Here is a 16,147-nt window from a genome sequence, read left to right on the forward strand (position 1 = left end):
TATGAAAGTTGTTTCTACTCCATGCCCCTTGCATAGCATATGATATTCACTTCATTCATTTTCTTTGAGCTTTCCATCTATGTCTTGCCCCTGGTATCGGTTGTAGCTTTTCTAGACAATCTTCTTATTCTTGAAATAATTTTATCAATTCTTCACACTCTTTAGAGGGTAATGTATTTTCAATCGGCATTCACTGAATCAAAGTTTCAGTGCCAGTGTTTATCATTTCAATTTCATCTTTGAAAGGTTGGGATTGGCGCTCCTCCTCTCGTTCAAGTAATTGCTGTGACTCAAGTGGAGTTTCGTCAATTTTGTCCTCATTTGAAGAGGGAGTCTTATTTTAAGATCAGAAGCACACTTAAGAACAGACACAAGTGAACTTTTTGGAACTGACCGAAATTTTATTTAAAGAAAAGCTATTACATCAGACGACCTATCCTGAACATGCTCAGGATTCACAACTCTAAATAAGAAAGGGAAACAGAAGATAACTTGCCTGGACTAGGCATTGACCTTTAACTGTAAGACCGGACTCAACAATTATACTGACCATGATGACTGACTCAACATAAAATAGTAAGTGACTAAAACTTTAACTGCTGCAACTGTTTGGCGTTGAAGGCTCGGCGAAGGCTGGTTCGTTCTGAACATCATCATGGCTGATACTTTCAATTTTGGACAATGATGACTGATTCGCATAGGGAAATGCCCCTAGCTCAAGGATTCTGAGAGTGAACTCTGAAGGACTTAGCAAAATAATCTTGAAAAAGGTAGCCCCTAGAGGAGGAAGAGATCAAGGGTACAGGCAAGATTGGATCATCAAGATTGCACGATCAAATGATTGAGACACAATTTCCGCCAATGAAGACACAATCGAATCCCACAAAAGACGAATGATAGACACATGATCAAAAGATGAGATTGCATAGGATTACTTTCAACGGATAGATCATGAATGACTAATCCTATGAGATCTTTGGAAATGATGGGATTTATATCCTAACCCCAAAGGGAAAGTTTTTATTCTTCACACATTTTATCAGTGTTACCTGAAGGCATCAACCCTAATCCTAATCTAGCGGAGTGGAGATAGGATCTCAACTCATGACTTTGTTTATGTACCTAGGACCGATCGTAGCCATTGGAAGATGGACTACGGTCTAATCTAGACACAAATGGGTAGGATATCCTAAACTAGGCTCACACATGTGATGCACATGTGTTCGTATACTACATGCATGTGTGGGTTAATCTAGGGGTAAGGCCAAGAGTTCCCTTAGCGCGAATCCATGTTCGATATACTGTACCAGTGTCCGGCGTATCAGTACGTGAACAATAGATCCGTTTACGCACCATAAAGGTACTAGGCTAAGGGTGGAATGCTTCTCTAGCACAGAGGCACCAGGTGATGAAATCCCAGTCAACCATGCTAGATAACACTCCGGGTTCCTAAAATAGGACGTGTGTGAATGTGAGATGCAAGGGTTTAGATGCAAGTGATGTAAGTGTGTGCAATAAGTTCGCGCAATCTATGATGCCTTCAGGTTTTGTTAAATTAAGTTCGAGTAAAATGTGATGAGAGAAAATAAAACAAGACAAACTAATCTAACAAGTATAGAGTTTTTATGAGCCAATTAAATTAAATTCAAATGAATTATCTTTTGAAATTTTAATGAAGTTAGGTGGTCCCCAGCAGAGTCGCCAGACTGTGGTACCCGATCCCGCGAGAGGGGTGGGGCGCGAGCCGCCGCGCTCTCTCTCTTGGTCTCTCGTATCCACGCGATTGGCGTGTGCATTTTAATATTGATTTGAATTCATCTTTCATGTGAACTTGGGATCACTAAGGCAATCCGAACTCCACACGAAAGAGAATGACAGAGTCGCCACCTAGATGTGGGATCTAGGACCCGAAATTAACCAGAAATCTAGACTCGCTACCTGGTTACGAGAATGGAAGGTATGGGGAGTTATCCACCACATGCACCATTCCTGCCCGATAATCGGTCTTCGATTCCAAAAGCTAACTCTTTTAAATTTATTTTAAATGGCTCATTCAACTCTATGTTAAAGTGCGAACTAAGTGACATGCATCCTAACATCTAATTTCAATGTGAATCCTAAATGTGTATCTTGATTTATTAATTTGTCTGGATTCAATCTAAGTGAAAGTTCTCCTAGAATTCTAATTTCATGGAAAGTCCTAAGTGATTTGATTAAGTATTTACAAGAAAATTAATATACAAAACACCACAATTTGTTGTGGTGCCGACTCGCGGGTGGTATGCCATCAGACATCCAAGCTGCCTACGTACCCAAGCCTCACTGGGATCAGAGTCGACGTAGTTCGGTGCACCTAAGCTAAGCTACTTATGCCTAACTCAACTAGGACACCGACCTAGACGGGATTGACTGTTTCAACAGTTTTAAGAGAAGTTATTTAATTCAAGTTGAGGATTTTATTATCTTAGGATTTCATCTAAGTGCTATATGATTCTCATCTAAATGCAAATGGTCCCTTAGACTAATGCAGGTTTGCCTACATCCTAGTTTACTAGGCTTGTCCTAGGGAAAGATTGGGTGACTAGTGTAACTAGACCTATGGCACGGTTGCTATACATAGCAAGCGTCCGTGATGAGGCTGGACTCCTAACTCTAGGACTCCCTAAAACTTAGGACACAACACGACACGACACCATTGTTCCTAAATTGGGCTCTAAGGGTTCTTACGACGGAAACCATAATCCAATGGTTCCGAGAGACACGAGATGAATCGAGATGATGAATAGTGTGAGGGAATGGGAAAGATAGAGAAAGGTGCGACTGAACTTGGGAGTGCCAAATTGCCTACGTACCCCGTGATGGGGATCAAGCCACACGTAGTTCCACAGGCGAGGTTGCTTGGATTTTGGAAGACAGAATTGGTATTTGTATCTGGAATCGGGTTTGCATTTGAGCATTGGACTTGAGATTCAGAAACATTGATCTAGCAATGGGATTTTGGAATTGGGAGTTTGCATCAAAGAATTGAGCATATAGGAATCATCAAGGGTTTGAATTTTCGGAATTCAAAGTGGGCGGGCTTATGAGATTCGGCCAAATGGATTCAGACATGCGACTCGGATTGTGTTGGGATATTACTTGGTTGGATTGGGTTAATGGTTAGGGTCAAGTGAGTCGGGTCTAAGTTAGGAGCAAACCCGAGACTAGCCATGGTCTAACTAGGAGGAAGCAGGGTACAAACCAGGGTGCGGACCAGGGTGCACCAGGGTGTGAACCAGCAGGGAACCAGGGTGCGAACCAGCAGGGGAACCAGGGTGCAACCAGCAGGGAACCTGGGTGCAACCAGCAGCGAACCTGGGTGCGAACCAGCAGGGAACCAGGGTGCGAACCAGCAGGGGAACCAGGGTGCAACCAGGAGGGAACCTGGGTGCAACCAGCAGCGAACCTGGGTGCAACCAGGGTCTAACCAGAGTGCGAACCAGCAGGGAACCAGGGTGCGAACCAATATCGAACCAGGGTGCGAACCAGTAGGGAACCAGGGTGCAACCAGCAGGGAACCAGGGTGCAACCAGTAGGGAACCAGGGTGCAACCAGCAGGGGAACCAGGGTGCGAATCAGTAGGGAACCAGGGTGCAACCAGCATCGAACCTGGGTGCAACCAGCAGCGAACCTGGGTGCAACCAGGGTCTAACCAGAGGCTAACCAGGGGGAAAACGGACCCTACATGCTTCCTAACATGGTTTTTCTTTTAAAGTAAAAGATATGCATGAAAACAGACCCTACATAGAATTGAAATAAATGCCTACCTCTTTGGAAACCCACTTTGTGTTTGATTTTTCTTTGATGTTAATTCCTTGAAGATGATTCCTTGCTTGATAATGACTGCTTTTGATATATATCACCCAACGTATAAAATCACCCGATCCGGCAAGGATGGCCGAACCCTTGAAGAGATGAGGGAGAGGGATGAATTTTCTAAGAGAGGGGTTCTTTTTTTTCTCCTCTTGGATGGTGGGATGAGAGGGTATTTATAGGAGAATGGGATAGGAGGTTAGGTGAGGTTAGGTGGTTTTGGATGGTTAGGATGAGAGGATGAGGTTAGGTAAGGTTAGGTGGGGTTAGGTAAGGTTAGGTGAGGTTAGGTGAGGTTAGGTGAGGTTTGGATGGTTAGGATGAGAGGAGAGGTTAGGTGAGGTTAGGTGAGGTTTGGATGGTTAGGATGAGAGGAGAGGTTAGGTGGTTTTGGATGGTTAGACCCAGGTCAAGATCTGCCATTGATCTAACGATTTACGGAAATCGGGTCTCGGAATGGAATCAGGGTCCGGGCTATGAAGTGACCCTAGCTTATTTTGTCCCGATTGATGATCCGTAAAGTCAGATCAAGATATTAATGACCTAAAACATATAAATCAATGATAGAGGGGGTTCTCACATGGATTTAACACACTAATTTATTTGTTGATTAAAACAAAACAAAATGGGGTGTCTACAGGTTCTCACATGGATTTAACACACTAATTTATTTGTTGATTAAAACAAAACAAAATGGGGTGTCTACAATACCATATCAAGACAAATCAGGATAGACTCCTAACTCTAAAACACCCCAAATATCTAGGACAGACTCCTAACTCTAAGGGAAGATCTTTTTGAAAAGGTTTTGAAGAAGATTTGTATTTTTGGAGGTTTGAAATGTTTATTTTGAAAGGTTTGGCTGGACTTGGGATATGAATCCCAAGCTGCACTACATACCCTGTGGAAAGGGATCAAGCCAACGTAGTTCGGAATAGATTTTCCTGACTACTCCTAATGACTCAAGACTTTTGAGATTTTTGGTTTTTAGATGTTTTTTCAAGTGTTTTTGATACAAGAGGACAAAATCCTATCATCATAAGGGTAGGACAGACTCCTGATATCTCGCAAAGGTTGGACAGCATCCTATGCTTTGCGGGGGAATTCAACAGAATCACGACTCTGCAAGGGTTGGACAACATCCTATACCTTGCAAAAGTGGATAAAAAATCATATGATTTGATGAGAGGTTGGAAAGAATCCTAACCCCTATGATGATAGGACAGACTCCTGAAAGAAGGACTGACTCTGTAGCTAAGGACAGACTCATATATGAAAGGACTGACTCCTAGTGCACAACCCCAAGAGGGGAGTGCAAATGAAACTATGCTAGTCTATCTCATAAACTCTGAGAACATTATGACCAATGAGACAAAGCCTGTCTTCGAAGGGTCCGACTTTTCCGCTGAGACATAGCTTGTCTCCCTAAAAGGTAAGCTTTCTATGAGACAAAGCATGTCTCTCTAAAGGGTGTGTCATTTCTACATGAGACATAGCTTGTCTCCTAAAAGGGTTTGATCTTTCTGTTGAGACATAGCTTGTCTTTATAGATGGTGGGCTCTAGATGACTCTTTCATTGCCCTTGCAATGAGAGAGCTAATGGTTTCAAAGTACATGTCTAAAAGGTTTGACAAGCTTTTTAAATGAGAGGGAGATTATTACTAAGACTAGGTAAGTCTTCTAAAAGAAATAGGGGAATGCAATCAAGACTAGTTAAGTCCCCTAAGGATGGGCTTGGGCTAGCGCCTTCATTGCTCTTGCAATGATTAAAGGGCTACTGATGCTTAAGGGTATCCAAAAGACTGGGCAAGTCTTAAAGATAAACGAGGGGATGGCTACTTAGACTGTTAGTAAGTAATCCTTAACACAAATACCATTTCCAAATTGAAATATTCAAAGAGTTATAAATACTACTTAAAAAAAAATAAAAAATTCTAATGGTTTTGTACCTATAATCAGTAACTTGAGTTCACACGAGCCATGAAGACAATATTTTCCTCAATCATGTAGACAGGCATAAACAACTTAGACCTTAATCTACCACTACACTGTCCATGAAAATACTTCAAACAATTTTGGGGTTTACACATGCCATAAAACATAATTATCTAATTACACATACACAACTAGTAACTTCAACCTCAAAGAAACTTACCATACAATTGCCCCGTTCAGGGAAACAAGAGATAATTCTCATGTAATTAACATGCAATGTAGATACAAGTTGAGTCCCATAAATCTTCATGGACAGAAATTTAGAAGCCAAGTACAACAAGTACAACAGGTTGATATTCACACTACTATATTTCAACACTTGTACTAAAGCCTTTTTATCTCCCTTCTCCAACACACATTCAAAAATTAACATAACCTTAAGAAATAGAGCAAGCTGAACTTATGCCATAAAAGAAAAATACAGATATCACTCTATTTTAACAATTGTAGTAGATTAGCCCTATCCAATTTACCTATAAGTACTTCAAGCACTGAACCTCGATCATTGAGACAACATAAGATACATTATATCCATTCAAAAGTAACCTGTATTCCTAATTGTAAATGATAAGGAGCATGAAGCTGCTATTGAAATAAAGGTGTGGGCTGCCCACCAAATCTAATTTACACTTTATTTCTAATCAACACCACCAATTTGAAGCGCACATTTGAAGGCAATGAACTCTTGGTCTGCCAAAGGTCCAATGATAAGTGAACTAGTAACAAATAGAACCTTTGCTTAATGAGATTGATATAACAGTTGTGTTGGAGGAATTTTAGATGACATAGCAAGTAGTGTATATGCTATACAAAAATCTATCACAAATCCAAACCGCACACAAAAAAAAAAAAACTGGATAGCAAATATTAAGATCAATATTTACACTTCTTCAACACATCAATAATTCTAACTACCAGTCGTATAAAAGCAAATTAGAGTATATAAAACAGGTAATACAATAAGAGAAACAATATAATGGTTAACTGATCATGAAGAAGAGTTTCATACCTTCGATTCTTGCACAGCTAGTAATTCAATTTTAATTTTTTTTTTAACCAAAATATCTCTAGAGAGATCAAAACGAGATCTGAGATCTTGAGCAAATGCTAATTTCTGTATAACCAGCAGAAATGAAGCCAAAATTCTGGATGCTCTCTCTATTAAAGGAATATTGCTAAAGCTCTGATCCTCTAGCATATAAATCATCGGCCAAGGAGAAAATCCAGTTTCTTCTTCTCTAATCTCTAGATCATATAACAAAGCAGAAACGATGTATTAGAACGCTTGCTGGTAGCGAGATGAATGGCCGAAATTGATCGGAGCTGCCCGAAGCATGAGCGGAGTTGACCGGGGAAGAAAATCTAGAAACCCCTTCTACTCTCTTTTTCCCTTTTCCTCCAAGCTCTGCTAGGGTTTTCTCCAAAAAACCAAATCTAAAAAAAATGAAAACCCCTTGGAAAGAGTTTGTAACTCTGCTTCAATGTTCAAAAGATCTAGATCGTAAATAATCAAAGATCCGTCGTCATAGATGATCGAATCATTGATCTTGACATTGTTTAACGAGATCTCGTTGGAATTTGCAAAAGGAAAAAGGAAGATAATCAAAATACTGGAGACTCTTGAGGATATTCAAGAACTATAGTTCGTCGGAGGAGAAGATCCGACCGAAAAATGATCGGAAAGTGATCGGAGAAGATGAAAAATGGAGAAAACTAGGGTTTCGGTTTTGGGGATCTCTCTCTCTCTCTCTGCGAATTTTCTTTTTTCTTTTCTTTAAAAATGAGAGAAAATCAATATTTATAGGCATTTTCAAGAATTGATATTTGCACCCAGATTGATAAAGCCTCGAAAAATTGATATGGCGCGCTCGTAACTTTTGTCCTATTCGGCCCAGGTTCGGCCCCATCCAGGATAGTCCACCCCCTTTTGTATTTGCACTGCGGTCCTCTCTCAGCTCGTTCGCTAGGCAAACGGGCTCGGATTTCGATGAAATTTTGCAGGGACCTTGGTGGGACCCTAAGCTAGCTTGGGGTCAAATTTGGAACCCTAGTTGATTGATTTGGTGGGGTATATATTTACACAAAGCCAATTAGGGCTCGGTCAAAATGGGGTGTCTACACTAACCCATCTCTTTAACCGATCACCAAAATCCGTCCACCTCCACCTAGATCCGACCCCATTACTTCGACCCCCACCTTGATCCTAAGTTGAAACAACCATCTCTACCCAAATCAGCCACCACCACCATCAGCTTCACCCAAAACCCTATTTCAGTTTCCATTCCCTCAGTCTATCTCACTACAAATCCTCAACAGACCCCATTTCTATCATCATCGGCAAGATCTATCGGAATCTGATCTTCTTCTTCAATTGCTTTTACCTTTATCACCTACCTAAAACCCAAATACCATCACCACCATCAGATCTGTGGTTTAATCTTCATCAGGATTCGAGGAGTGCATTTCAGGTATGTTATTTTGTTTCAATATAAATTTTAGCATTAAAATCCATGAATAGTGCTACATATTTGTTAATTTTCATGGAATCTCATGAGTAATGCTTTAGATCTCCTTGTTTTCATGGATTTGTGAACAATGCTCTAGATCCCTTTGCTTAGTTCCAGTTCTAATAATATATGGTTAGGTCTTAGGATTTTACTTTGGCTTCAATCATATGTAGTTTGACCTTTTAGTTTTTGGGATATATACAATATGGTTTTGTTTAAATATCGGTGGTGTATGGTTTGATCTCATGGGTTACACTAATGTCCCTCGAGGTTTGGTAGTAGCAAATGATGCGATGCCTTGAACCTGTTTCAATTGTAATAATTTTGTTATTAATTCTCTTTGGTATGGGGAATAATTAGTGCTTCATCCTGGAAAATGGTAGAAAATGGGAGACTTGAGCTCGTTGTTATGGATGTGGAGAAATTATTATTGTTCTTGTGACATTAATTTGTTCTCAGCATCTAATTTTGTTGGAGCATAACAATAGTCAAGGCTTGAGTTTTGTAGTTTTGTTCCATTTCTAATGATTCCTTGTGTTGATCAACTTTGAGCTGTAGTACAAAAGCATGCATGAGTTTTCTTCATTGTACTTTGCAGGAATTTAACCCATTTTCCTTAAACTACTTGATTAGTTCTTGGGAGGCTTCATTTTCAATGAAGAAATTTAAATTTTGGATAATTCTGTCACTCTTAAAATTCATGGTTCATAGTGATTCACATTGTCTTTGACACTTGATGTCTTAGAAATGAATAGTGGCAAAATTGAGGTTTGAATTATAATTTTAGGGTCTGTTCATGTATAACTGAAGGTGTTTATAATGAATCATCTTAATCTTCTACATGTTAAGAATAGTTACGCTCACAATAGTTCTTTGCTTTGATCTCTATGCAGCTTGAATAAGAACACATGACTAGAATGCTGGTTTGATTTTGGGGGTTATCATTTAAAAACCATTTGTTCATTTTTTTTGCTATTAAAAAAAAGAGAAGAAGATGCTAGCGTAATTATGGTTCACCATGTACATTGTCCTAATTGATAAAGATTTTTCCTCATTTGGACATGATGACATTTTAACCATGTTTTGGTTAATTGCATTGACTTAAGGCAACAATGATAATACAAGAAACAGACTTGAATAGTTGAATGTTGGATAAACATAGTTCATTTGAACCGCTCAAGGATTGAATTCTGTTTATGTGTGCCTTGCATTGGGTAGGATTAGCATAGTTATGATTTATTGTCTGCATTGCCCTGCATAATCCCGCCCATTCATTTGAATATGGTGTCAGTTTAATGATACTGTGATAGTTGTGTCACTCAAAGATAAATGTTGGTACGATATCATTCAAGTGTGACCTCAGTTAGCAAAACAGAGTATTGATTAAAATTGGTTGTACCCAAGTTGACCTCATTAAGAACGGAAGATGTTCCAATTTGTCTTCGTTTCTATAGGACATTTTATACGAGCTTTTGAGACAAAGGAGGTGATAGGTATTGAGGTGTTGTATGCTTGCATTTAGCTTACTGCTTATATTCAGAAAGAATCTGGTTGTGTTTTGGCCATGGGGCTCTTCCAATATTCAACCACCTAGAGTGCATTTAAATGTCTAGCCAGAAGGTGAATGGTCATTCTGAGCCCGGAAATTTGGCGTTGTCGGATTCATCTGGCATCCATCATTATGAGGACCCTCTTCATCAATCTACACAATCAACTCTTAATTTTGAACAGATTGGATACTCAAAGGCCATCTATTACAGGTGTTGAACAAGAAAGGTGATGCATATTTTATTACTAAAATGCTGGTTGTACCCTATAACATTTTGAAATCCCACTAAGGCAACTCAAGAGGGGGGGTGAATTAGGTTACTTTTAAAACTTTATGGATTTAAAAACTTTGGTTGCACTAGTTTTAGTTTGATTAGAAAAATTAAGATATCTAGCTTTACTTGGTGAATGATTAAAGATTACAAATATAATGCAAATCCCACAACAAGATAAAGGATTAAGATGAGTGGTTTTGTTTAGGCATTTTATCAAATACTTGGTGGAACCCTAGTTGATCAACTCTCTTTAGTTCCTTTGACACACACTTTGTGGATGGTTCATACAAGTAAAAGAAAATTAAGAATAAAGTTCAATCACAAGAGTTAAGCACTTACCACAAGAGTAGAGAGGAAGATACAAGATGCTTGAGACAAGGGTTTTTATAGTGGTTCGGTCTTAAACCCAAGACCTACTCCACACTTCTTAAGTTTGTCAACTTGAGGATTCCACTAGTCTTCTTCCAAGGAACTTAAATACGGCGTTCCTTCCGCCAAGTACAATCCGAGCATCCAAGCTCGAAGGGTCTTAAATACGGCGCCCTTTGTTGCAAAATACAATGAAGAGAAGAAGTGAGAAGCTCTCTTGCCTTTTTATAGGCTAATATAATGTAAAGCTCACAAGACACTCTCAAAGATGATTACATGTAATGCCTAATCCAATCTCAAAAGAATTCCTCAAGATCAAAGCACAAGTGAGATGGAGAGAGATTTTACCTAAAAATAATGGCCAAATGATTTTGAAGGGTTTCTTAGAGTTGGAACATGTTCATCATGAAGTTTTGAACCTATTAGGCCTAAAATCGGTAACAGATATGACAGTGACGTAAGAGCCGAACTGGAGGACCCGAGAAGCCGAGGTGAGGGAGCTGAGTAGCTGAGCCCTGCGCAAAGAGCAAACTAGGTCAGAATGACCAACCCGGAGTGTTACTCCGGACAGGCCCTTCGACACTCAAGTCAGTATGAGCAAGAGTGCAGAGCTAGTTTTTAGAGTGGTGGGTGAAGAAGTTATTACCCTGATTTATGAGCTTTGGAAGCCCTTTTATAGGGAAAATTTGGGGTAGGTGGGGAGTTAATGCTCCAAGGCAGGTGTCCACCAGCTATAGGTTCGCGCTCACCTACTCTGAGATAATTACCGGACTACCCTTGCTAACGCGGGATCTGCAGTGGGCCCCCCTTGAGACATGTACCGGCAGCTGATAGGCTGGTCGGCGGTGGGCCCTCCCCTAGCCACGTGTCGGCAGCTAACAGGCTGCTGCGCTTTTACACCCCATCAGTTGCCCCCTAGTTCTCCAAGTTGTTACGGTGACTTAGGGAAGTGTGGTAGAGTACATCTCTGACTGATGGTGGTCGAGGGGTCCGCGAGGCAGTCCGGAATTTATGACCAGTCCGGAGACAGGAATAGTCCGGAGTTTGGAGCAGTCCGGAGACAGGAGCAGTCCGGAGTTTGGAGCAGTCCGGATTTTGAAGCAGTCCGGATTTTGGAGCAGTCCGGCGTTTGGAGCAGTCCGGAGTTTTGCCAGTCCGGAGACAGGAGCAGTCCGGATTATGAAGCAGTCCTGATTTTGGAGCAGTCCGGCTTTTGGAGCAGTCCGGATTTTGTAGCAGTCCGGCGTTTGGAGCAGTCCGGAGTTTTGCCAGTCCGGAGGCAGGAGCAGTCCGGATTTCGAAGCAGTCCGGATTTTGGAGCAGTCCTGCTTTTGGAGCAGTCCGGATTTTGAAGCAATCTGGCGTTTGGAGCAGTCCGGAGACAGGAGCAGTCCGGATTTTGAAGCAGTCCGGATTTTGGAGCAGTCCGGCGTTTGGAGCAGTCCGGAGTTTTGCCAGTCCGGAGACAGGAGCAGTCCGGATTTTGGAGCAGTCCGGCTTTTGGAGCAGCCCGGCTTGGGCCGGACTGTTTTTTGTCGTTTAGCTATCCAGTCAGGCTTGGGTCGGACTGCTTTTTGTCGTTTTGCAAGACGCATCATATCCAGTCCGGCTTGGGCTGGATTGTTTTTTATCGTTTTGCGAGACGCATCATATCCAGTCCGGCTTGGGCCAGACTGCTTTTTGTCGTTTTGCCAGACACGTCATATCCAGGCCGGACTGGTTTTTTGTTGTTTTGCGAGACGCGTCATATCCAGTCCGGCTTGGGCCGGACTGCTTTTTGTCGTTTTGCAAGACGCGTCATATCCAGTCCGGCATGGGCCGGACTCTTTTTTGTCATTTTGCGAGACGCGTCATATCCAGTCCGGCCCAAGCCGGACTGTTTTTTGTCGTTTAGCTATCCAGTCCGGCTTGGGCCGGACTGCTTTTTGTCGTTTTGCAAGACGCGTCATATTTGGACCGGACTTTTTTTGTCGTTTTGCGAGACGCGTCATATCCAGTCCGGCTTGGGCCGGACTGTTTTTTGCCGTTTTGCGAGACGCGTCATATCCAGTCCGGCTTGGGCCGGACTGTTTTTTGTCGTTTAGCTATCCAGTCCAGCTTGGGCCGGACTGATGCACGAACACTTGACGGATGCCCTTAATTCCTTAGAGATATGCGCGTCTTCACTTGCGCCTTCGCCTCGATGCGTGTGTCCATTAGTTATTTATTATAAAACACGTGGCAGCAGTAAGACGCCCTCGAAGTGTGTGCCCTTCATTAAATGCGCACCGCCTCAGGTAAAACTTATAAAAGGAGGGTTTTACCTTCTCATTTTTTTACTTTTACTTCTTCTTCTCCTCCTCTTCTTTTCTCTGCCAGTTCGGGGAAGGCCAGTTCGGCTCGAGTAGTTTTGCAGTTGTGAACGGCCGCGGATTCGGAAGCTTCCAGTTCCGTACCTTGAGTAGACCGGTAATTTTCTTTAGCGCGTTTCATTCGTTTCTTTTCCTGCTTTCATGTCTAGTAGCTCTAGTTCTAAGTCCGGTTCGGGGGAGTCGTCTTCTAGTAGTTCAGGGTCTAGAGCGTCGATTAGAACCGAGGACAGGCCTACCTAGTCACCAGCCCCGAAAATGGCAAGTCCCGATGTCAGTGTGGATGTCATATGGAGTGATGAGGAGGTGGAGGACGAAGTGATTTTGGACTTGAACGCCATTCCGCTTCGGACAGATAGTTACGTCCCACTGGAGGGGAGTGTTCGTAGTGACGCCGGCGAGGCGTCCACAACGTTAATCCCTGGCCGGGCCGTTAAGGTCGTGGCGAGGGTTTGGATGGATGCCAATCCCAAATACAACATACAGGCTCTCAATGAGGAGAATCACCTGGATGAGTCCATGTTGGTAGTGATTAGGGATAAATACTGTATTCCATCCAGGTTTGGGCTGAGGGAGGCGACGGAGGGAGATAGGGCTTGTAACGAGAGTTCTGATGTTTGCATATATGATGAGTCATTGAGAGCCGGACTCAGATTTCCTATGCACCCATTCTTCGCCTCGGTGCTTCAATACTACGGGCTGGCTCCGGCTCAAGTAGCGCCTAAGTCATGGAGGCTACTGATAGGGTTCGTATACCTCATTCAGGGCCGGCTTCAGAGGAACTTGTCCGTGCCCTTGTTCCGCGCGTGTACGCAATTGAAGAGGCACAAGGGCAGGGGTTGGATTTACATTAGCCAGCGCCCGGAGGTAAAAATGATTACTGGCATCCCCTCCTCTATACACTTGTGGAGAAACAGGTTCTTTTATGTCGAGGACAGGGGGTCCGGCGAGCCCTGGCCGGTCCCTTTGAAATGGGGAACCCCGGATGCAGTCGCGATGAGTCGCAAGCCGCTCCTCGAGGGCGAGGATGCAAGGACGCTTGCCTTGCTTCGGGAGGTGCTGGATCACGAGGGACCTGTCGATTGTTCGAACTTCCAAGGGGAAGAGGTTCTGGTTGGGTTGGGCCTTAGTACCGTGACCCGGGCACGTACGTGGCTAGTCTTGTTTAAAACTTATCTTTCCTCTTTTTCCTTGCTTTTGACTGGTTTTGTTTGTGTGTCGACTTTCAGAGATGCAACAACAGTCTTTGGTAGACAAAATGAGGAAGGGAGCGTTTGGGAAGGCCCTACAGGGCCAGAAAAGGAAGACCGTAGAAATGGCGAGTCCGGCACCCTCCCAGGCCACGGCACCGCCTGCCAAGGCCAAGACAGTGGTTAAGTTGGTGGGCGTCCATAGCCGTGGCCTGGAATCTTCCAAGTCAGGAGGGACATCAGCGGGAGCCCGTCCTCCCGCGGTGAGGATTGGAGACAATGTTTTTCGGCCCAACTGGGCTGTCCAGAAGAACGACACCGGTCTGGGTGAGACCCGGGTGGCTAAAGAGCTTCTTAGCAAAGTCCTCCTTAGCAGTGACAAGCAGCAGGTTCTCCACGAACCTCCTGCCGCGGCTGAAGAGGCCATTTTCTCGTCAACTTACCAGGTGAAGTGGCTTTCAAGTGTTTTTTTATTTTTGCTCAATCCTTCACTCTTCTGTGCTTAACACTAGTCGATCTGTTTGCAGATTTTGTTGTACTTTAATGATCTCAATCAGAAGAGTCAGAAGTTCGCTGAGGCGATAACAAAATTCGAGGAGGAGAACGGCAAGCTGATCCAAGAGGTGAAAGAGCTCCAGGAGACCACTGAAAAATCGGTTGAGGAAAACAAGCGGCTGAAAGAAGAAAACAAGCGGATCAAAGAAGACTTCGCCGCTCAGCTGACTCCGCAGAAGGAGAAAGCAGTGGAAGCCCTCAACGCCCAGAGGGACAGAGCCCGAGAGAGGCAAGAAGCGGCCGTTCAGAGAAAGGAGGATGAACTCGTTGCCCTATCTAGCGAGGGATACAAAATTGGGTTCTACGACTGCCTCGAGCAGGTCAAGGAATCTGACCCGGGTGTTGATTTGTCCAGGGTGGTTATGCCTGACCCACCGACGCTTACCGGCGATGAGCCGGCCACAGCGGACACACTGCTGCCCCCGGGATTAGATCCAGCACGGGATGATGGCAACGAGGCGTCTTGAGCTCTCCTTCTACCCTCTTGGTGACTTTTTGACTTCTTTTTGTAATGGCCCTTTGGAGGCCCAACTTTTTGTAACAGCCCGTTGAGGTGTTGTTTTTGTAATGGTCCTCTGAGGCCCTCATATATGAATGGAAAGCAAATTTTTACTGTCTACTTCTTCTCCGCTTGTCCGTCTCTAGTTTATACTGCTTGGCCGTATACTGTGTAGCGATTGCTCTAGGCGGTCGTCATGGGCTTAGGTTGACCCTAATGTGCTTGGTTTCTCAGGATACTGGGTCTTTGCCTCCGGGCCGGTTCTGGACCAAGAGTGGGCCCCCAGTCTTTGCGGAGACGAGCCGTGTAGAACCAAGCGTTGAGTACCCTAGTTTTATTGAACTGGGTTTCCAAGGAGCTTTGGTTTTTGCATCCGGGCTGGTTCCGGACCAGGAGTGGGCTCCCGGTCTTTGCGGAGACAAGCCGTGGCCAACCAAGAGTCGAATACGAGTTTTAGTGAACTGGGTTTCCAAGGAGCTTTGGTTTTTGCATCCGGGCTGGTTCCGAACCAGGAGTGGGCTCCCGGTCTTTGCGGAGACAAGCCGTGGCGAACCAAGCGTCGAGTACCCTAGTTTTAGTGAACTGGGTTTCCAAGGAGCTTTGGTTTTTGCATCCGGGCTGGTTCCGGACCAGGAGTGGGCTCCCGGTCTTTGCGGAGACAAGCCGTGGCGAACCAAGCGTCGAGTACCCTATTTTTAGTGAACTGGGTTTCCAAGGAGCTTTGGTTTTTGCATCCGGGCTGGTTCCGGACCAGGACTGGACTCCCGGTCTTTGCGGAGACAAGCCGTGGCGAACCAAGCGTCGAGTACCCTAGTTTTAGTGAACTTGGTTTCCGAATGGACGAATACGAAGAGATTTGTACAAGAGCTTTTGGCATTTCTCACACCTCTTGACCAGGGTCAGTGCGTCTTGTCTTAATGTCGGCCAGTACAGACCTCTCAGTAGAACTTTGATAGCCAGGGCCTTGCCCCCTAGATGCTCTCCGTAGATACCTTCGTGTGTCTCTTGC

At 43.7% G+C, this 16,147-nt stretch overlaps 1 long non-coding RNA gene across 1 annotated transcript; it reads right to left on the reverse strand.

The window, feature by feature from the left end:
- Positions 1-380: 380 nt before the first annotated feature.
- LOC143856772 (uncharacterized) lies at positions 381-4,425 on the reverse strand. The gene is made up of 2 exons (XR_013238347.1): positions 3,807-4,425; positions 381-777 (listed from the first exon to the last, which is right to left on the reverse strand). It is a non-coding gene; the product is annotated as an uncharacterized LOC143856772 (long non-coding RNA).
- Between the last annotated feature and the right edge of the window lie 11,722 nt (positions 4,426-16,147).

This window comes from Tasmannia lanceolata, unplaced genomic scaffold (genome assembly GCF_043159265.1).
Source record: "Tasmannia lanceolata isolate RefF3 unplaced genomic scaffold, GAP_Taslan_0.1 ptg000023l, whole genome shotgun sequence".
NCBI classification, from domain to species: Eukaryota; Viridiplantae; Streptophyta; class Magnoliopsida; order Canellales; family Winteraceae; genus Tasmannia; species Tasmannia lanceolata.